Source organism: Pleurodeles waltl, chromosome 3_1, assembly GCF_031143425.1.
Source record: "Pleurodeles waltl isolate 20211129_DDA chromosome 3_1, aPleWal1.hap1.20221129, whole genome shotgun sequence".
In the NCBI taxonomy this organism is placed as follows: domain Eukaryota; kingdom Metazoa; phylum Chordata; class Amphibia; order Caudata; family Salamandridae; genus Pleurodeles; species Pleurodeles waltl.
In genome coordinates, this window is record NC_090440.1 from 400201947 (window position 1) to 400215837 (window position 13891).

Consider the following 13891-nt stretch of genomic DNA (forward strand, 5'->3'; position numbering starts at 1 on the left):
AGGTTCTTCACAGACACTGCCGGTGATTAATTTGTAAAAAAGTCTATGCAGGGGCCCACATTTTTGTTCAGAAGCACATGGTCGGCGCTATTGAAGGTTGGGGTGCCAAGCACCAAGGGTGCATAGTCTTGATTCCACCTTATGCCTCTTTAAACCACCACCAGACCCCCCTGCCTCTTTACTTCACCCCTACAGTTTCTTTTTCATCTCTGCGTTCTTCCTTTGACATGGTTTTCCATCTTTCTATTCTTCCTCCTTCCCCTCTTTCATAGCCTTCTCTCTCTTGCTCTGAATCAGAGTTTGCGAGGAAAAATCAATGCTTGTGCCCAAAAATGACCATCAGTGGACCCCACCTGCACTAACCAGCTCAAATTAAGCACTGGGCACTGCCCTTTTCTTACTCCCCAGACCACCATGCTTAGTTTCGTAATCACAGCGCGCAGCTCCTTCTATCTCCCTGCCTACCGTCTCACCTAACCATAACCCTTCAACACCAGCCCAGGGGCAGCTCCACCATCTTCCTTCAGGCAACATTGATGATGCAGTCAATGCTCTCCGAGGTCTCAATTTTGAACTTATGCCTGCCTTGTTTTCAACTAAAAGGTCTCTGGTCCCCATAATCTTCTTCCATTGGTTTCCGTTGGCACTGAGATGGTATTTTAAATATCATATCTCACCCACTTACACTACCACCAGGACAAATAAGGTGGGCACTTGCCCTTCATCCAGACAGCTCAAGGAAGCAAGTCCTAGTGCATGGGTACTCACAAACATTTTCCCAGGGGCCAAAATCTTTGGTCTGCAATGTGACCAAGGGCCACATTAACGCCAGCAGTGAGGGGCTTGGGGGGCGGCGTGGGAGGAAGAGGGGGGTTGTCGGTAACGAGGGTGTAGGGGAAGCAAAGCATAAACATTTAGTGGCTGAACTGCACAATGTGTAACCAGAAAACCAAGGATTAATCCCAGCTTCCCACTTAACCAAATTGCGTGATTCTAGTCAATTGTTTTATTTCTATAGCCCTCCTTTTTCTTCATTTTCACATATAAGAGGGCCTTAAAATACACGACTTCAGGATGTGCACCATACAAAACGTTGTCCTGTGTTTGGTTTAATAAACTATAATGGTGTTCATGTATAATAAGAACCCAGGCCACCCAAAGAGTGCACGTAACTACTGGCTTGCGTCTTAGTTCACTGGTCTCATTGTGGGGGGGGGTCAATGCTCCTAAATCCATAGTTGAAACTATCACTTTAAAAAAGAAATACTTCTGAATGCACATATATAATCCGATGTACTAAGAAACGGTTCTGCTTGTAAATAAAAGGACCCGTTTTGAATTTCTAAGTGAATTTTGCTGCAAGATGTCTTTAAAATGAAGGTGTTCCTTTCTTTTACTTCGTTAACCTTTAAATAAATGATTGCCTGTTTATGTATCATCTTTGTATGCTAGTGCTGAGTTGGGTAAATAGCAGCCCATTGCTGCTATTGACCAGGGGCCGCATGTAAAGGTCAGGAGGGCCGCATGCGGCCCCCGGGCCGTACTTGGAGTATCTGTGTCCTAGTGGATGAAATGTTACAGAATTTAGATTCTCCTCCTTAGGTCACAGCGAGGGTTTGATGCTACAGTTTACACATATGACGCTCTAAACCCGTTCGAATGTGTGCAGTACCAGGGGTGAACGGGCCTGTAAGGCAATCAAGAAGGGCCCGAGGGGCTGGTTTAATAGGTCAGTGTGTTGGCCATTTTTTTTAGGTTTGTTGGCCTATTTTATAGGCTGGGCCCATTTTAATTGTTGATTTCCCTGATACTACCACAAACATTGCCTGTAACAAGCACAAATGTATGCATACCTTGAGAAACACTTATACAACGTCTTTACAAGTACAAACTTCCCCATTTACAAATATGAACGACTTTTTTAGCTATCTGACTCGATAATGAGGGTAATGGGGGGGGGGGAGGCACTTTTATTTTAGTGCCTATCTTCTGCCCCAATCCGATCCTGGCCTGTGCAGTATTGAGTTTTTCCACTGGAAGGGAATGAAGAGGTGTGTTCATACAGACAAAGGGTCTCTAGTCAGGCATGTTGTGTCTCTGCTGAGGAGTCCATGCTTTCCTCAGCTCCTGGACCACGACATACAGAGAAGTCCTCCTCAGCAAATGTGCAGTACATTGACATTTCCTAACACTTGTGTAGTTCTTGGATGCTTTTGCTTATCTCAGTGACTTAAAACCCAGAAATAATTGTGAAAGATAGGCTGGTGGTTACATTTCCACCAGTGATCTAGGTATCGTCTTATCTTATTCTGCTCCAAAGTAATCATTCGTGGCAGTCCGAACAGTTCACTAGGGTTCGTCTGTTATCCTGGCATTTAGCTTCAAGTGTAGCTCTTCACAAGAGCACTTAACCTTGTTTGGTGGTGCTATCTTTGAGTCTGTCAGAGCTTTTCAAATGATAAAATTAAATTATAGGGTGGTCAGATTTTCAGAATCAAACACTGGGACGGTCATAGACATAGAAATAAGACTATGTTTCGGCTGGGACCAGATCATGGTCACACAAGGACTCCACAAAAAAATTTTAAGGCCACTTTTCCTTCTTGTATTTGCAGTAAAAAACAACAAAGGCTAAAGTAGTGTTAGAGTTAAAAATATTCAAGGCCACTTATATTGAGTCGCACTCATACTCTAGTTAAACAGCGTTTTTATTCTTCTGAAAACATAAAATGCAGGATCAAGGCAAAACTCTGACGTGTTTCGGTCCCATGGACCTTGCTCATGGAAAATCCTGGCTTGGTGGTAGTGGGACATTTATTCACCCCTTATTAAATCCTAGTGTGCTGCATGACTGAGGCTTGGCAGCATAGTAGGCATCTTTTCAAACAACTCAGCTTCTTTCAGTGGTGTGAAAAGAGAGCTCTTTAACAAGATCAACTTCTGTTCCTAGTGTGAAGAGAGGTTCAGAGGAACCGTGAGCCTGCACCATGTGCCACCTCACCCAACCTTTTCTTAAAAGCTGGGACACTTCTTTGTTGCAGCAAAAAATGTTGGGTGTTGGGACAGACCTTGGGAAACCAGGACTGTCCGGGTAAATACGCTATGTCTGGTCACCCTATAAAATGTTCAAATAATTGTTAAAGTAGGAGGTCGAACCTCTGGTGTAGACCACCAGCCCCTGTCTAAACCCCCATTTCAAAGACATCAACAGCGACTGTGGTAGCACTGAGACAAAGCAGCCATGGACTTATCAAAGGTGTGTGCTTTCAGAGTTATGGGCCCTATTGATGCTTATATCTGCGGTAACGTCTGTGTTGCTTTAAGTGAATAAGATCACAATAAATGAGAAAAGACACCTTAGGGCCCATATTTATACTTTTTAGCGCCGCATATGCACCGCTTTTTTACGCAAAAGCAGTGCAAACTTACAAAATACAATTGTATTTTGTAACTTATATGGGCCCTAGTGCCATAGCAGTACAGTACAATGTTCACTGGGAGCATAGCGAGGGCACAATTCTATAACCAAAAGTAAACTGACTTTGTGCGATCAGGGGGTTAAGTATGTGCATCAATGTTTCTGGAAGCTTAGGCGCCCTGACATAAATGTCTTTTATTTGGCCAATTAAGCACTGTGCACTTACGCAGGTCTCACAAGTGCCCTTGTGGGTAATCGGATGGCAGGACCTAACTGTGCCCATACAAGTGGCTCGAGTTTTCGTTCCAGAGAACTACCATTATAGGTAACACCGCCTCAGGGTCATGGTTTCAAATACCACTTGCTTTTGGCGGAGGGATCCACATTTTGCACGGAGCAGTCAGGTGATATCTGACTCACCAAGATACGTGTGCTATCTGACTCACTATGATACTTGAACATCATTATTTCCCCTGTACAGGAGATCGGCTAATCTCCATTCCTGACTCATTTCTTGACATCTTAGTGTGGCGACTATCAAACAACTAAGCACCTCACGATCCTGCATTAAACGTCTGTTTCATGCATGCAGTGGCCGGGGTTGGGCTATGGCGCGCAGTGGGTTAATTCTGGGTGCTCGTGCCGCGAGCCGCCGTCAGTGCCCTCTGGGTGACGAAAGCTGAAGCAATGAGCAGTTAGCAGCTTCGGCCGAGCCTGGAGTGCTCTGGCAGTGAAGGGGTTAAGTCTGCCTGGTGCATTGTGGTGAGGGTGTGGGAGAGAGGGAGGCTGGACCGCTCCTCCCTGAAATGCATTCACTCTGCTCCCTGCAGCCTGTACTGTACGTGTGAGTGGCCGTCTCCTCCTGCCCCTCTCCTCCCCTCTCACCCTTCGCTCTCTCCCGGCTCCTCTGCCTCCTCCCTCCTGCTCTCCCGGCTCCTTCGGCAGCGGCTGCTGCCTCATCCTCTTCTTCCGTGGACTTCCATCCCGGGGCTCAAGGGTATGTCCACGCTCCTCATTCCGATAAAGCTATGGCAGGCTTGACTAAGGAGGGACAGGAAAGGAGGTTTGTGCCCGCAGCATTGTTGATGGGTGGTTGACAGGTATCCTAACTGTAGCCAGGCTCGGTGGGGTCGTGGGGTGTGAAGTGTGGGTGTGTTCTCATTGGGAGGGGTGGGTGCAGCAGTAAGGAGAGAGGGGCAAGGCTGGGACTGGAAGCGATGGAGACGGAGTAAGTAGAACATGTGAAATCTGCCTTTATAATTCTAAGGAGACCGTGCTAAGATGGCAGGAGGGGGGGACTGCCTTCCTGTGCTTCTGTCGGACGTACCATGTTTTATGTTGCTGTGGAAATCCGGTTCGTGGCATCTGTCTTTGCTGGTCATTGCGCTTTGACGGGTAAAACATCAGAGATGCGTCACCAGTGCTGGGTCTATGTACAATTTAGGAATTACAGGAAGCGGGGCGCTATGGGAGTGTAGAACGTGCCCGCGTTGCAGATTTAGAATGACAACCAGATTTTCTTATGATAGGTTAAGTGGGAATGGGGTTGTGCAGTAGATGGTTTTCTTTTCTAGTCCACCGACTTCTCCATCACCCCACCACCCCCTTTTCATGTCACTCCTGTCAGAGGCAGACTGTCCCAGTAGAAACGTGTGGATTTCCTTTCCGGGAGGCCAGTGGCTTGAAAGGCCGGTAGGGCTGGGATGTGTCCATCACCTTCGTTTTTTTCCATCTAGGCCAGTCTGCCTGTGAGTCCTATTCCAGGAGGACCAGACCAGTAGCCGACGTCACACAGAGAGGTTCAGCTGCTGTCCACGCCTGTGGGTTTAGCGCCCGCCCATATTTGACACTTGGCATGATGCAGGGAGGGAGCCCTTGGGTGGGTTATGTGCCGCCTGCTTGGAATGCGCTGGTGCTTTGCCTGAGTAACCAGGAGAGCGGCCTCTGGGAGCCTGATGTCGCCTTCCCGCATTCATCATCTCTCTGGGGGAGGGGCAGAGCCAGTGTTTTAGAAACAGCCTTCATCTCCATAGCGACTCGTCTCTCTAGGCAGGTGATGCTGGCAAGGCGTGTCCACCTCTGGATGAGGCTGCCTGTTTGAAATTGAAGGTCTGACCCTTGGGTTGACGTATAGTTTTCATTGAATGGAATTTAGTATTGCAGCAGGTGTCAAACACATGCACCGTGATATAAAGATCGGAAACCCCCCGCCAGAGCATTGGCTTGGATTTCCCCCTTTTACTTCCCTACACTATTCCGCCCCCACCCCCTCCGATCATCAGGTGACAGAGCTACCCATTTCGGAGTCCGCTCTCCCAGGAGCACACGAGCTGATTCACCGCCAGTTACCAGCAGGGGTCCTACTTCTGTCCACCTTGATTACTTATCAGACGAAATTCTTTTTTTTCTGCTTCTTCTCTGTGCTGCTTCTCATTTCTTAACCATCGCGTCATGAAATGAAGGTTTACCTATTGGGTCGTCTTCGACTGAAAAACTGCTGTCGCAGCTGAAGTTACCTACCAGAATCCTTCCATGAATCCACAAGAAGCGGTCCACCTGGTGTGGATCGGTGTGAGCCGGGCTGCCAGGCCCATCACCTGTTTTTTGGGAAGCCCTGTCCTGCGGCGATGCCCAGATGGACCTGGCAACTGTGACACAGTCCGCACAGCCCCCCGTGTGCAAGAGTTCACTCATTCCTGAATCATATTTCTTGATGGTGGACCTGGCCACCTACTGCATGGACTGGCTTTCCGAGTCAGCGCTCATCCTGTAGTCTCCCCCGAGTTGTCTCAGTGGGGCCCCAGGCGTCTCAGTGAGACACTGGCCGTTGAGCATCACCCGGTTCCTTAACACTCATTTCCGATTTCCTTTTAAAAAGCCAAAGAGTAGAACCTCACAATTTGACGTGACACACACACATATCTGCGTGTTATGAGGATGCTGATAGCATAGCCTGCGACCCAGTGACCTTTCCCGCGGCACAATTGGCTCAAACACACACACAGTTGATCCTAATTTAGTTTACGCAACCCGCGTCTTTCCAGTTTCCAGAACAGCTTTACTATTCATGTCTATTCTACCTATCTCAAAGGGCTCTTGTAAGTAAGTAATGACGGTATATTTACAGTATCCATATTTGAACCTAAGATGTGCATCAATATTCAAAATGTGTTCCTTGGTCACGAAGGGCCCCTCACTAGGCTGCCCTCTATGTGAGTCTACTATTCACCATAGGCAGAAAAGAGCTCAGGCTGCCTACGTCACTTTTTCCACTTTTCATGAGTATTGTGTCGAGCAATTTTAAACCCCACCACAAGAGACGCTAGAGTACATTAACTCGTAGTAAAAGACATGATAAAAACTACACCTAAGGAAAAGCAAAGTGGGAAAAAGGCCCTTGGAGACCTTGTCCACCGATCTCAATCATTAAACCTTAATCACCAACATGTAAAGATAGAGCAGTTTATTTAACTGGTTGCTATAAAAATCTTGGTAAAAACTTCAAGTCACAGCTTTGAACTTTAGCACTTTGCCATTGTCTGTGATGACTGTGATGCATATCATAGGGATGGACTAATTCATGATTCTCTAATTTATATTGCCTTGTTGTAAAAATTATAATTAGCGAAAATGCGTCTTTCTCACAACCAATGGAAACAAAACAAGTTGAAACAGTGTGTTTCCATTCCAAGATCATTCATGTAGACGATGTTGGTCTTAGATTCTTCATGGAAACATAGGATGCTTGTTGTGGTGCGCAAGTGCAAAGAGGCAATTCCTGAAAGGTAATGACTAACTCAAGTTGGATGGGTCCCCAGGGTGGTCAATCCTAGTCTTTCTGGAAAGTGGGTGCCAGCATAGTGAAGACTGGCGGGTGCCAGAGCATTAGAAACCTATAATCACTCAGAATTTTAATTTACAAACTTTTGGTTGCTGTGTATCTGTTGCTTCATAGTTAGGACATGCACATCATATAGCATGGACGTTGCCTGCTAGTGGAAGGCAAGAAACCTTTGCATATGAGCCTTTTTCAACACTACAAGTGTAAGCTCCATAAAGACTGTATTGGCTCAGTCAAAATAGACATAGAGACATCCCTCCATATCAGACAATAGCCAAAGAGGTGGTACTCCCTGTGAGGTTATTCCAGGGAGTGGCACACCTGACAGAAAGCATAATCTGTTTGGGCATTGAAGCTTCTGACAAACGTGCCAGAGTCCCTTCATCTCTGAATCATTTTGAGTGATTGTGGACTTGTCCAACCACTGTCACATATTCCACTGGCTTTCTGAGACATTTCACACTGCCCCAGTCCTCTCTAAGTTGTCTCACTGAGACCTAGGTTGAAAATAAGACTTTCCATTCACACCCATCTACAAATTGCATTAACAAAAAAACAATTACATCCCTAATTTTTGATGTGATATCTGCTTGTCATTTTAATGCTGTTAACGGTGCCCCTTACCATTTCCCGACCTTACATACTTGTCGAACAGCAGTAGAGGTCAAAATGGATCGCGATGAGCCCTGTATCAGATGACAAGGGTGATGTGGGAATTAATGAAGACTTGCTGGATCCAAGGGGCACTTCAGATACTTCAGCAGGATCCTGTGTCAAAAAAAATCATAGGCACCTAAATCACCTACAGTGAATGAAGTACACTCTAGGTGATTGTAGATGCCCATGATTTGTCTGACTTGTAGTTCATACACTCTAAGTGATTGTAGGTGCCTATGATTTATTTGACATGGCATCCTGCTGTAGACCCTGAGGTGCTCCTTGTAACCAGCAGGTGTTCATTGTTTTCACAGTGTTAGCCCATGACAAGTTTGAATCCCTGGTCTCCTAATATGAAATACGTTTGTAGATAATTCACTGATGTTGGGAACCATTTCCTAAATGTTCCGTAAAATAAAAAGGCAAGAGATCACTTATTATTATTATTATTATTATTCGTTAGGATCAACATACAGCCTTGATCCTTACAGCAGTTGTATTAAACGGTCCCTGTCAGAAACAGTCTAACACTGACAGATACAGACCTTATATTCACAGCAAATGTATGATTCACCAAGACATCAAAGATGGAACAACATCTATGGAATGATAGCAGTGTGCATCGCTGCAAAGAAGCCTGAGAATCTCAGGTTGTGCCTTTTCAAATCCAAAGGGTTTGTTTTGCTAATAATTCTGCTTATCTCGGCAGAAAATTCTAAACCAGAAGGTTTATCTCAAATTGGATCTGCTGCTTCAAAGGGAGCATGCATAAAGAGAGTACATATCGGAAGCAAAAATAACAGAGTCTAGCTTATTGGATTGTCTTTTGGAAATAAAACCAAATTTTTGAAAAGCTCCACCTTCCCATTAAAATTACAATTTCGGTTTTGTATATCTTTTTTTGTGAATTAAATAAACTATCACATCATTTGATGAGGTGTCTGGTTCTCTATTTTTCTGATTGTTTTGAGGTTCAGGTTGTAGAAATTGCTTAGGTCGGGGTCTCTGACTTCCAGTAGTGATTTAGTTAGGGTTAACTGAAGTTGAAAGGTTAAGAAACTCCATTCTAGACACACCCCACTGAATTATTCTCCACTCTACAGTAGATAGATACACCCGAGGTATCCAATTGTCTTGACAACATTTCCATTCTTCTTTCCTTCTTCCAAACTACACATAGTTCAGTGCCCTGCACCGCTGTTCATAAGCCTCATGGTGTATGGCTTTAATAGCTTTTCAATGCCTTCTCTATTTTCTGTTTATCCTTTTTAGTGGATTTGTCCCAACAAACTGGTTAACCTATCTTGCTTGAGGCTTTACTAAGCATTTAAACAGTGGCAACACAACTTCCTGATTTCGGTTGTTGATATAACTCCATGTAGCATTCAATATTTACTTAACCTTTTACAGGTTAGCGATACACTGTTTTGGTTGAAAGCATTATGGCTGTTACAATGTTATTTTTGTTGGTGATACAGTCCCTTGTGGTAATCAATAGTCATAGAATCTTTTTTATTTTCGTGACACACTATTTTGGTTGGAAGCACTGGGGCTGCTAACATGAAAGCCATCAGAATCGTCCTCCTGTAGGATGACATCGAACTCACTTTTCTCACATCATGTACTCCATACCAGGCTACCCGTGCCATAAATATATAGGTTTGCCCTGCGCTACAATTTTTTTAGTTTTCCACTCTTTGACCGTTGATCTACTTTCAGTAAGTATGGGAGGGACCAGGGTAGCTCGAAAATGGGGAATATCTACTACTAATTGGGAGGGGGCTATAGAGGGATAAGGAGGGTTTAGGGAGGGAGGGGTAAGAAGGAGTTTAGGGAGGGGTATCTGAATACAAATACCCAGCCACAAAAGAGTAAGACCATTGATACTCACAAACTACACTTCTAAAGTTACTACTGGCCTAAAGGTCTCAAAACAGTAGTGAATGTACCCCAGCCCAGCCTTGGTGTTAGTCTAGTACCACACAAGGCCACTCACAAATACTGCAATAGACTCCTATAGAAAAATGTAGGCTGGGATTTAATATAACACCCCCATAGAAAGTAATGGTAAAAAGGAAATAATGCCTCCCTGGAAATAATGTCAAAATAAAATAAATAATTTAAATGCATATATAAAAGAAAGAAAACTTGGCATGGGCAGTGCAGGGGCCCCCAGGCACAGCCCCATCGCACATTTCACTGCCCGAATTTCAGGCAGTGAAATGCGCGACGGGTGCTACTGCACCCACTGCACATCAACATTGCCGCTGGCTCTATTATGAGCCGGCTGCAATGTTGATGTGACTTTTCCGCTGGGCCAGCGGACGAAAACACTGTTACCGTCCGCTGGCCCAGCGGAAAAGTCAAAATAGGGAGCCAGATATACCGCCAGCACTGGAAGTTGTAATGAGGGGCTATGTTCTTTCCTTAACATTAACAGAGGATACAGTATCTATGAATGCTGTTCAGTGGACAGTTTTCTCACCTTTTGGAGGGGATTTCCAGCCTCTTGACTGTTGGTCAATCAAAGAGATGAGAAAGATGTTCTCATCTTTATCTTCTTCTGTGCAATACTCTTGAGGATCTGAATTATCACCAGCCAGATGTGTCGATTGTGGTGGTTGGTCAAGGGTTAAATGGATATGGCTCACACTGTCTAGCCCTGTGCTGGGCAGTTTCTGGCTAAAAAAGGTTCACATCTGCAGTATCTGCACATATGTAGATCAGATGTGGATCACTCCGAGTGCCTTTGGGTGTGCTGAGTTCAGCTTGGGTGCTAATCTGGCACAAACAGCATTCACTGTACCAGTTCTTATGTCTGGATGGCATTTCTTCACATTCTTTTTACGTGTAACTTTAATTCAGATAGTTTTGCAAATCCCTCTTGGGATGATTTCACAGAACGGCTGTATGTAGCACTGCTTGAGGTTTTTTTCTCTGCAGCGGTTCTATGTTCTGGGCTGACTTGGTCTTGTTTATGGGTATGGTGTGCTGTATGGCTGCTAAGGGGTACACAAGAATGATGCAGACTGGACTTTCCTTGTTTGTCCGAAGGAGTGGTTTGTTGGGAGACAAATGTTGGTAGGATAGGCTAATGAGCTGATGTGGATGAGCGGTTGGCAGGCAGTGAGTCCCCGTTGTCCGCTATTGATCTCCTGGCTGCGGGACATGTGTCCGCTGGAGTCTGCTGTTGCCTGATGTACTGTTAATGGGCTCGGCATTGTTGATACCGGCTTTGCTGTGGGTGTATCAAGCAGGCTTAAAAGGGCTGGATGTACAGAGGTGTGGGACCTTCACTGAGTGCCCCTTTGTCTTTTTAGGGTTTCATGCCCATCCTTGTCACCAGGTTAAGGGCACAAATGAGTGACAACCACTTTCTGATACAGTCTGGGCCTGAGCTCAAGCACGCCCAAATCCCTTTTATTATAGAAGTGACGTTACTCCCTTTTATCACTGTTTGTGCTCTGTATTTTGGTGTCCTGAGTGCCAGACTACAATAACGTAATGTCACTTAGTGATCTCATACCCTTTAAATTGCTTTATGAGTGTACAGCAATCTTAGCACCACTAAACAACACATAGGCCCATATTTAACAGAAAATGACGGAGAGCGATGCTACGCCAAAATTGGCAGGGCCGTGCTCTGTCATTTTCACAATGCAGGGATGCATCATATTTAATTGAATACAGCGCACCCCTGTGTTGTCCCCTGCCAGGCGCTAAATTGAGCTGCCTAGCGCCAACGCAGGCATCCTTGCACCATCGTGCAAGGATGTCAGCGTTGAGAAATGATTGTTCATGTGTGGGAAGGTGTCCCTTCCTGCACATAAACAATCACTAATGGCGATTTAACACTTCTGTGCGTGCTGCAGAATGCAGCATACACAAAAGTGCCAAAGCATCATTTTGAAATTGTTTATGTGCAGGGAGGTCTTCCTCCCTGAGGGGATGGGAATGGCGCTCCGACCACAGGCAGGCCCCCACCATCAGGACACCACCAGGCCGTATTTGCAAATACGGCTGCCGGTGTCCTTGTGGTGGGGCGGGTCCGGCAGTGGAACAGCCTCTGCGCCTCCGACCGCCAGCACGACCGCTGGAGGATTTCCACCCAAAGTGTGGTGGAAATCCTTCAGTACTTGTAATATGGCGGTCGGAAGACCGCCAGCACTGGTGGTCTTCTGGCGCCCGCGACTTTGGCGGTCTAAGGAAAAGACCGCCGAAGTCAGAAGGACCATCTAAATGTTTAACAAATAATTAAAAAAATAAAAATATGTCTGTTTAATTTCATTATTATTAATATTTAAATATTTCAAATAAAATCCTACTCTCACTATCATTTTCATATTTAATTATTTTATTAAAATAAATTTGTTTAATTCATTTTAATTAGTTCTATTTTTCATTAAAATTTAAAAGTTTTATTTTTTAAACAAAAATGAAAACATTCATGTACTTAAAAGTTTCTATATATTGAATATAACTTTTAACACTTAAGAAATATTTTATGTGTAAATTGAAATTTGAAATGATGTTTTTCATGTTGCGTTATTTCTTATGATGGGTTATTTTAAGTCCTTGACTCCATTATTTTCTACAGGAATGTTTTGTAGTGCCTGTGAGTGGCCATGTGTGGCGATGGACTTACTGTAATCCTAGACTAGAGTACATTTACTATAGTTTTGGGTCCATTTTCACTGTACCAACTTTAGAAGTGCAGTTTGTAAACAGCAACAGGCGTACTCTTTTCTTGGTGAATGTTTGTGTTTGTATGTTTCTCTCTAATCCCTGCCTTTACCACTCCACAAGCTCTTCATCAGACCCTCCCCTTATTTTCCTCTCAATTAGTAGTAAGTGTTCCATGGTTTTCAGCCACTCCCCTGGTCCCTCCCACATTTACTAATAAAATTTACACGTAAGACGGCTGCACAGAAAAGATAGGAGAAGCAGAGGCAATGGTCTTTATATGTACGTTTGTGAATAGCATTTTGTAGTACATGAGTAGTACTATTAAATGTACTACAAAGTGCAGTTTGTGATTGGCCCCAAAGTATTTAATAAAAGTATTCAATAAAAAAGACAAGTGAACTACTATCTGTAAATTCGTATTTGCGACCATAGCACACAAGCTTTCTTTTAGACATAAGCATCTAACCAACACTTACAAGGATGTGGTGTCTGGCAGTCACAATCCAATGTTCTCTCAAACTAGTATTTAAGGGCAATATATAGAAGCACCAGATATGCACAGGACAAAAATTGAATCCTGCCGCCCACACTCAAATCAAAGGTAAATAAACTCAGGAACGCAAGAGGACACAGGATTGCACAGAGTAACTGTAGGGTATAATTTTTTAAGCAATGGCTCCCAATACCCCTTCACTTCCCATAGCATGGCAAGCATTGCTATTAATATTCGAAGGGGCTGATGCAGATTGTGTATAAGAACAGCAAGGTGGTGCTTTAAACATATATATATATATATATATATATATATATATATATATATATATATATATATATATATACACACACATATGTGTGTGTGTTTATCAATCAAAACAACAGCTTCACTCATATATAGTGCCTGAAAGTGCACTCATTCATAACAGGATAATTAAGAAACCAAAAGGTTTATTGGCAATGAGTTTAAATCACATCGATCTTCTTCATAGTTATGTTTCAAAATTGCCACCACTCCCCTTACAATAGTGTGTTAAAAAAGTAAGAAAACAGACTATCCTCACAATTATCCATGGGGGAAAAAAGACTCATATGTCAACTAAAATCACATATAAATTCGAAATGATAAATACATGGCAATAACATCATAATGTTCCAAAAATCCATAAATTAATAAATGTATATCAATAATCATTTCTCTTGTATATATATATATATATATATATATATATATATATATATATATATATATATATATATATATATATATATATGTTTTAGGACTCTTATATAGA

At 43.7% G+C, this 13891-nt stretch overlaps 1 protein-coding gene across 4 annotated transcripts in view; it reads left to right on the forward strand.

The window, feature by feature from the left end:
* The window catches only part of MAP1A (microtubule associated protein 1A), a 598226-nt gene that overhangs the window by 397299 nt on the left and 187036 nt on the right, over positions 1-13891 (forward strand). The window contains exon 1 of one of the 4 annotated variants that reach the window (XM_069222606.1): positions 4076-4415. The exons of 1 other annotated variant lie outside the window; for it this stretch is intronic. The gene's annotated coding sequence lies outside the window, so the exon portion shown is untranslated. Of the gene's footprint in view, positions 1-4075; positions 4482-4626; positions 4647-13891 lie in introns of those variants that run through there. 2 more of the 4 variants (XM_069222607.1, XM_069222609.1) reach the window with 2 other exon arrangements.